The following is a 9553-nucleotide window of genomic DNA, read 5'->3' on the forward strand; positions in this document are numbered from 1 at the left end:
GCCCCCCCCCCCTCCCCCACGCCTTTTGGGAGGTAAAAAAAAAGAAAAAAAAAGAAAAAAATATAGAAAAAGAAAAAAATGATAGCCCACAACGCCTCAAATGTTATTTTCGGGCGTCTAGAACACAACAATTTCGCGGGGGCATGCCCCCCGGACCCCCTAGGACATTGTTGTCTCGATCGGCCCAAATTTCGCCCCCCCCCCCTTTTGGACATCTCTGGATCCACCCCTGAATAGTAGTGTTGTTATGTTAATTTAATGGTGTTTTCGTGTATGCTCATATTATATGTCAATTTTTCTATATTTATGTAACTTGATAATTAAATAAACGAATGCTTATATAGTGCACAGTGCATAAATCCTCTGTGGGTTTTACATTTTGAAGAAAAGTATGTTTTTAATAAATTTCTCAGTAAGGTACATCCGCAGTAATCTTATGGGTATTATTTTGGTTTCATTGTGTTATTAAGACATGTTGGAGAAACCCAAAATCTCCAAGCAGATTAATAGAATGAATAAATATTAATAACGTGGAAGAGGAATCTGACAACGAAGAAACAACTCAACCAGTTGCGGGTCCAGTAGCCCCCCCCCCCACGTCTTGCCACTAAATTTCAATGCATATAAATGTTATGTGCTCCCACTTTACTATTCTGAAACTGCTGTGCCCCAACCACTCACACCACCCCCCCCCCCACCACCCCCCCCTCCCCCGTTTAAAAAATTCTGGATCCGCTTCGGTCAACCTCCACCAGAAGAAACGTGACATGATAAACACTATAACCATTGGGCCATGAAGGAGATAATGAATCCAAGCATGCCATATGCATACATATGTACATAAACATACATTTATACACATATATACATATAATATGTGTCGTTCCACAACCGTATGCATTCATATTACTGTATTTGATTTTAAAACTAGGTTTTGTGGCATCTGCAAACATGGATATAGTGTTTCGGTGATCCGTATGTGCCAGGGATCACAAAATGTCAGGGTGGAAAACTCAGGGGTCCTAATTTGGAAGAAGTTATTTCCGGGAGATCCACAGTCGTTGATCCAGTAATTTGGAGTAGGGTGGTGTGGGGTGGCGGGGAGGGGAGCGCAGGGAGGGGATTTCACAGATGTAGGGTAGGCTTAAGACCTCAGCCCTACCATGGTTGGGGCTGAGGTAGGAAAATTTATGATTGTGGTACCTCTAGATTGCCGGAAATGACACTTTCAGACATAAATTTTAGAATAGAATGTTCCTTTCTCCACATTTTTTAAAATAATGTGGACAAAATTAGGACCTCCCTTTGAATCTTCAGCCACTGATCTGCAATGATTATGGCTTTAACAAATTTAATTTTATGTATTACTGCACACAGTGATATCCATATTGCATGACTTCCATGAAACAATTGATAATAAAATATTTAAAACATGCAAATATTATGAATTTACGGGAAATTGGTTTTTTTCCGGGAGATTCTTGCTTGCCGGAGTGCGGAATGTCGTCCCGATTTCCGAGAGACTCCCGCGAGTTCCGGGAGACTTGGGACCCCTGAAAAGCGCCTAACTTAGGCGGAAGTTTCGACAAAAACCGTGAGCTATAGCCTATACAGCGCACCCTTAGCATTTTGCCAAAATTGGCCTTATTTTTTATGAAATTATATTATTTCGATTTTAAAACGTGGCATCTGCAAACATGGATAACGTTTCGGAGATCCATATGTGCCAGGGAGCACACAACGACCGGAAAATGACAGGGTTGAAAATTCGCCCAATTTCGACAAAAACCGTGAGCTATACCCTTTGTGATTTTGCCAAAATTGGCTTATTTTTTACCTATTCATTTTTCTGCTAATTCTTAAATTATGGTAGGAAAGTATCATGAAAATACCGATTCTGTTAGAATTAACCTTGTTTAACATGTGTTTTGTAGTATTAAATGTTGTGAATTAACCCAGACTTAAGTCTATAATTAAATAATTAAATATCGTATGAATTAATATTATTTTAATTTAAAAATTAGGTTTTAAGTTGCATCTGCAAACATGGATAGTGTTTCGGTGATCCGTATATGCCAGGGAGCCCACAACAACGGGAAAATGATAGGGTTGAAAAATCACTGAATTTCGACAAAATCCGTAAGCTATTTCATTTTTGCCGAAACTTACCTATTTTTCACATGTCGTATTTCAGCTGATTCTTATATAATAGTACGAAAGTATCATGAAAATACCGATTATGTTTCATTTAACCTTGTTTAACATGTGTTTCATAGTATTAAATGTTGTGAATTATCCCTGAATTAAGCCTATAATGAATTAATTAGATATCGTATGAATTAATATTATTTTTAAGCTTAAAACTAGGTTTTATGTGGCATCTGCAAACATGGATGGTATTTCGGTGATCCGTATTTGCCAGGGAGCACACAACAACCGGAAAATGACAATGTAGAAAAATCGCCCAATTTCGACACTGAACCGTAAGCTATATCCGTTACCCAAATTAGCCTATGTTTCACAGTAATTTTTCAGCTGATTCTAATATTATGGTACGATAGGATCATGAAAATACCGATTATGTTTGAGTTAACCTTGTTAAACATGTGTTTCATAGCATAATGTTGTGAACTATCCCATAATAACAATTATCAACATCATCAATATCATAATAACCACCACCACCACCATCATCATCATCATCATCATCATCAACAATATCATCATAACCACTACCATCATCATCATCATCATCCTCATTATTACCGTCTTCATCATCATAAAGGAAAAAGAATAATGAATTGTTTTGATCCTCAACAGGTGGTGTTTTAAATATAAACAATACTGTATGTGGAGTTGAGAGACTACGAAGGAGACTTTACAATTAATAACAAACGTAAGTACAGTATTGAACATTTTGCATCGTTAATTTTATAGTAAAATTCGAATTCTGTCATCATACTATAGTTATTATTTTGACTAAATTTGTTAGGCATTGAAGAAGGCTGGATAATTTCCTCGACCGAGGCATGCATTGACACGGCTGCATTCTATTCAACAACATACATTCCAAGTGGCTCGTTAAAACCACCATATTCCTGAAACTGGCTAAAGAAAGTTTATTTACAGCTTGGGGCTTGTTAACTTCCGTTCGTTGTTTACATAGTAGATTCGTATCTGTTTTTCTAATTGAAATTATATGAAATTTATTATAAAGAATCTCGTCATTATCTGGTGCACATAATTATTTTAATCATGAATACAGTAATCGAAATAAGTTATACCCCGACAAAAATATTATTGTCATATTATTTCTAAAGGACGAACGTGATCGAGGTAGGCCCAAATAACACTGTCTTTATCAATTGATATTAATATAGTCATGGATATGTACCTCCATGATGTCGATGTCAGATAGGCCTATAGCTACCAGTGGCGGATTGAGTAATTCGAAATATAGAGGGCCCAGAAAGGGACTTCCACAATTTTAAGGTGGTACGCTAAGATCCAATAGCATATGCTGTAAATGGCTAACAATTATTATATTTTTTAATTCAAAAGCAACCAGCAACAGGACCCTGACCAAGGCTGTAGGCATCCCCTTGTTTCAGACCTCGGTCAGTTCGCGTTTTTTACATTTGTTCCTTATTTACGGGCATTTTACTACAAAAATCCTTCATTTGACACTACTACCAACAAATTTTTTTAATGTTTCTACGTATACAAAAAGTATATAGCAAAGGTATTGAGACAGGAAACAATTTTGTCATACAGATATTTAATTGTAAGTTTAAAACTTATTTAAATATAAGTATTAAATTATATAATTAATTTTTTCATCTTTCAGCTCATGACGGGAAGTATCTTTACATTTTACCCCATTGGAAATGGACTGGCCTATGGGCGTTCGTGATGCTCATTAATTTTTACTTTTCTTGTTCACAATATTTTATTTTACTACTACATGTTGTACATCGAATAAATTCGATCAATTAGTCAATAAATATTATATCATGGAATATCATGATTAGATATTGTATGAATTAATATTATTTAATTTGAAACTAGGTTTTATGTGGCGTCTGCGAACATGGATAGTGTTTCGGAGATCCGTATGTGCCAGGGAGCACACAACAACCGGAAAATGACGGTGGAAAATTCGCCCAATTTCGACAAAAACCGTGAGCTATACCCTTTGTGTTTTTTTGCCAAAATTGACCTATTTTTTACCTATTCATTTTTTCTGGTGATTCTTATATTATGGTAGGAAATGATCATAAAAATACGATTATGTTTGAATTACCCTTGTTTAACATGTGTTTCATATCATTAAATGTTTTGAATTATCCCAGAATTAAGCCTACAATTAATGAATTAATTAAATATCATATGAATTAATATTATTTTGATTTTAAAACTAGGTTTAATGTGGCATCTGCCAAATTGATTTTATTTCGGTGATCCGTATGTGCCACGGATACAAAATAACCGGAAAATGACAGTTGAAAAATCGCCCAATTTCGACAAAAACCGTGAGGCTATTTTTAGCTATTAATTTTCATGCTGATTCTAATATTATGGTACGAAAGGATCATGAAAATACCGATTATTTTTTACTACACCATGTTTAACATGTGTTCCATAGCATTAAATATGTTTAATTATTCCAGAATTCATATGGGCTTATAGTATAAGTTACTATTACTTTAAACCTTTAAACTATGTTTTATGTGGCGTCTGCAAACATGGATAGTGTTTCGGTGATCCGTATGTGCCAGGGAGCACAAAACAACCAGAAAATTACAAGGTTGAAAAATCGCCCAATTTCGACAAAAACCGTAAGCTAATATCCTTTGCGTTTTTGCCAAAATTGACCTATTTTTCACATAGTTGTTTTTCGGCTTATTTTTATAATATGGTAGGAAAGGATCATGAAAATACCGATTATGTTTAAATTAACGTTGTTCAACATGTGTTTCGTAGTATTAAATGTTGTGAATTAACACAAACTTTTAAGTCTATAATGAAATAATTATATATCGTATGAATTAATATTATTTTGATTTTAAAATTAGGTTTTAAGTTGCATCTGCAAACATGGATAGTGTTTCGGTGATCCGTATGTGCCAGGGAGCTCAAAACAACCGGACAATGACAGGGTTGAAAAATCGCCCAATTTCGACAAAAACCGTAAGCTAATACCCTTTGCGTTTTTGCCAAAATTGGCCTATTTTTCACATAGTTGTTTTTCGGCTTATTTTTATAATATGGTAGGAAAGGATCATGAAAATACCGATTATGTTTAAATTAACGTTGTTCAACATGTGTTTCGTAGTATTAAATGATGTTAATTAACACAAACTTTTAAGTCTATAATGAAATAATTATATATCGTATGAATTAATATTATTTTGATTTTAAAATTAGGTTTTAAGTTGCATCTGCAAACATGGATAGTGTTTCGGTGATCCGTATGTGCCAGGGAGCACAAAACAACCAGAAAATTACAAGGTTGAAAAATCGCCCAATTTCGACAAAAACCCTAAGCTTTATACCCTTTGCGTTTTTGCCAAAATTGGCCTATTTTTCACATAGTTGTTTTTCGGCTTATTTTTATAATATGGTAGGAAAGGATCATGAAAATACCGATTATGTTTAAATTAACGTTGTTCAACATGTGTTCGTAGTATTAAATGTTGTGAATTAACACAAACTTTTAAGTCTATAATGAAATAATTATATATCGTATGAATTAATTTTATTTTGATTTTAAAATTAGGTTTTAAGTTGCATCTGCAAACATGGATAGTGTTTCGGTGATCCGTATGTGCCAGGGAGCTCAAAACAACCGGAAAATGACAGGGTTGAAAAATCGCCCAATTTCGACAAAAACCGTGAGCCCTTTGCGTTTTTGCCAAAATTGGCCTACTTTTTAACATAGTTGTTTTTCGGCTTATTTTTATAATATGGTAGGAAAGGATCATGAAAATACCGATTATGTTTAAATTAACGTTGTTCAACATGTGTTCGTAGTATTAAATGTTGTGAATTAACACAAACTTTTAAGTCTATAATGAAATAATTATATATCGTATGAATTAATATTATTTTGATTTTAAAATTAGGTTTTAAGTTGCATCTGCAAACATGGATAGTGTTTCGGTGATCCGTATGTGCCAGGGAGCTCAAAACAACAGGAAAATGACAGGGTTGAAAAATCGCCCAATTTCGACAAAAACCGTGAGCTATACCGATTATGTGTTTCATAACATTGGATGTTGTGAACTATCCCATAATAATAATTATCAACATCATCAATATCATAAAAACCACCATCACCACCACCACCACCACCACCACCACCATCATCATAATCATCAGCAATATCATCATAACCACTACCATCATTATCATCCTCATTATTACCTTCCTCATCATCATAAAGGAATAGCGCTTTAGAAAAAGAATAATGAATTGTTTTGATACCTCACCAGGTGGCGTTTTAAATATAAACAATACTGTATGTGGAGTTGAGAGACTACGAAGGAGACTTTACAACTAATAACAAATGTAAGTACAGTATTGAATAGTTTGCATTGTTGATTTAATAGTTGAATTGGAATTCTGTAATCGATGATACAGATTGATGTTACTGTGGCCCTATATATTGTTTAAAGTAGTAATTCCCAAAATTTGCAGCATTCATTTTGAAAAGAAGCTCCCTCTTTACTTTGTTGAAAAGAAGCCCACCTAAAGTTTTAAATGTCCTATCAATCTTATATATTTTTTAATTTATTTATGTTTCAGTAGAATTTAAATACTAAAATAATTGCATGAAAACAAAATATGAGCATAATCTGTGATGATATTAGTATTCTATTCTCTTTAGGAATGTACCGGCTCGTGGAACAGTGTTTCGGCAGTGTGTGCGTGTGTCCGGTGTGTTTGATTCGGTGAAAAGGTAAAATTAGTTTATAATCCATATGTAAAAATACATAGTTATGCATGAAGATTTTGTTTAATGTTTTTCAAAATATGCATGCTTATAATAGTTGATACAATGAGATTGAAATAATTACAAATATTATTATTTGTAGTGCTTGTATGTCAAATGTAATGTGAATAAAAGAAGCCCATGGCTTTATTCGAGGGTTTACACTATATGATAATGTTGATACGAAGAAATGTGAAGTACTATTCTCTTGTATCAGCAGCATTGTCCATACATTGCTGAATATGTTAATGTTCATAGGTTGGAGTACTCACTAATTTTTATTTATATATTTTTTGTTTTCGTTATAATACTTTTTTTTGGTTTCTAAATATGTTCTCAATATTTTTTTATTCCAGTGAGGTAGACAACGATCAACAAATATCAGCAAAGAATGTCCAGACGCGATCATGAAAGAGCAACAGAACTTATCAATTATTTATAATATAGACCATTTTATCAAGTTTATTTTGAAATAGCGCGCCGAATGTTGTCAAAAATCAAGCATCCTGCAAAAATAATGTTAGCAATAAGTATTAATTCTTGTAGGCTTTATGTTTATTTTAATAGAGAAAATAAACCGTAAAACTGTTGCAAAAAATATAGACATATGTAAGGTAATACGATATACAATTTTGTGGATTAACATCAGGTCTTAATTTTTGCCGAATGTGCATGTAATGTATATACATATATATCACTGTATAAAATAAAATGTATATATATATATATATCCTTGATTTTAATGCTTGGAAATAAATATTAAATGGAATTATTAATTTCTTCTCATCTTATTCAATGTCTGTGTTTACTTTAATAAATTTAATAGCTAAAATATCCTTATATCTTTAAACTAAAAGTGAAGAATTGCTTCATCAATAATATTAGCTACTTTGTCTATTAAACTAGCAATGAAATTCTTTCGAGGACGCCCTCAATAAAACAATATAAAAACCGGAAATGACGTGGTTGCTAAGTAACAAGCTCATGCATAATCATGAATATTCAGTAACACCTGTTCTAATTAGACTAACAATAAAATCTTTTTGGTCGATTTTGTCAAAACTGAGCTAAAAGTTTTTATTGTTAGTCTAATGAGCACAGGTGTTACTAAATATTCATGAGCTGTTGCCTAGCAACCGACGTCATTTCCTGTTTTGTAAAATTCTACGGTCCTTTCGAAGACGCCCTCAACAAAAGCATAAAACCGGAAATGACGTGGTTGCTAAGCAACACTCATGCATAATCATGAATATTCAGTTACACCTGTTCTAATTAGACTAACAATAAAATCTTTTTGGTCGATTTTGTCAAAACTGAGCTAAAAGTTTTTATTGTTAGTCTAATGAGCACAGGTGTTACTGAATATTCATGAGCTGTGGTCTAGCAACCAACGTCATTTCCTGTTTTGTAAAATTCGAAGGCACCTTGCTCTGAAAATGTTCGTAATTTGTATGATGTGAATTCTTGGAAATAGTGTTTATAAGATATAGTAGTAGCCTATAATACTGGTATATTCGCTTTGAACTGATTATAATATATTTAATTCGATTATATACTAATTGATATCATGAAATATATATTATTAATGCAATTACGACAGAGGAAGTACACACAATGATGCATTTTAAATTCCACAGCAGTTAGCTTTTATTTTTAATATACGCGGAAATCTTGCATCCAAACTATATACAGTACACGTAATATCAACACAAAGATTGTAGTTTTATATAATATAATATAATGCTTCGGCCTAATTATATTTAAGTATGTAATATCGTCCGAGGATAACTTGTTCGTTGTACAAGAAACATAACTTGCAAATTTAAATTTCGATGATCCAGTGATACCTAACAAAATATCTGCGCGCGATTATTTGCAGAAGACCACATAAATCTGGCTAATGATAGTACATTGTGTTACGTCAATTTAATGTACATCGTGTTCCGGTGACAATGATTGTACATCGATCTTGCACTTCTTGATGGATCGGTAATTTGACCTGAGACACTGAAATAAAAGAGATTGAATTAGTGAGAAATACATTCAAAATATATTTTCCATTTATTATAACATTCATATTTTCATGAGGTATACACATTTTTAAATTAATTTGATACATTTTGTGAAGTGTACATGTTAATAAAACGTTTTTTTTTTTTTTAATAATGATTTGGGAGCGTACGCTCCCCACCGTCCCCAACCCTCAATCGTTAAAGGTCCGCATTTTTTTTAAGACAGTCAAAAATGTACTGAATACAACATTTGTTATTTTTTGTAATAAAACTTAAAAACATTTTAACCAATACTGAGTATACTACAAATACTACAAATACCAAATCTGTGGTCCAACCGGCTCTTCTTCTTCCCCCCGTCAACAGTTTTAGGTACGCCCCTCCCCCTTCCCATACAACAATTTGTCCACTTGGTATGATTAACGTCTTGTTTTCATATCTGAGCATTGTTATTATAGTATACTTAATATATCGAAAGTCGAGTACAATGCAGGAAATTTAAAATATATATATACATATATATATGTACACTGTATTTACCCTGTCT

The 9553-nt window shown here is 33.1% G+C and overlaps 1 long non-coding RNA gene across 1 annotated transcript; it reads left to right on the forward strand.

The window, feature by feature from the left end:
• Positions 1-5817: 5817 nt before the first annotated feature.
• On the forward strand, positions 5818-7760 carry LOC117123114. Its single transcript, XR_004447804.1, has 3 exons — positions 5818-5894; positions 6890-6961; positions 7351-7760. It is a non-coding gene; the product is annotated as an uncharacterized LOC117123114 (long non-coding RNA).
• Positions 7761-9553: the final 1793 nt, after the last annotated feature.

The sequence above is a fragment of the Anneissia japonica genome, unplaced genomic scaffold (genome assembly GCF_011630105.1).
Source record: "Anneissia japonica isolate Jap-2015-1 unplaced genomic scaffold, ASM1163010v1 scaffold11402_len470986_cov188, whole genome shotgun sequence".
Lineage (NCBI taxonomy): Eukaryota > Metazoa > Echinodermata > Crinoidea > Comatulida > Comatulidae > Anneissia > Anneissia japonica.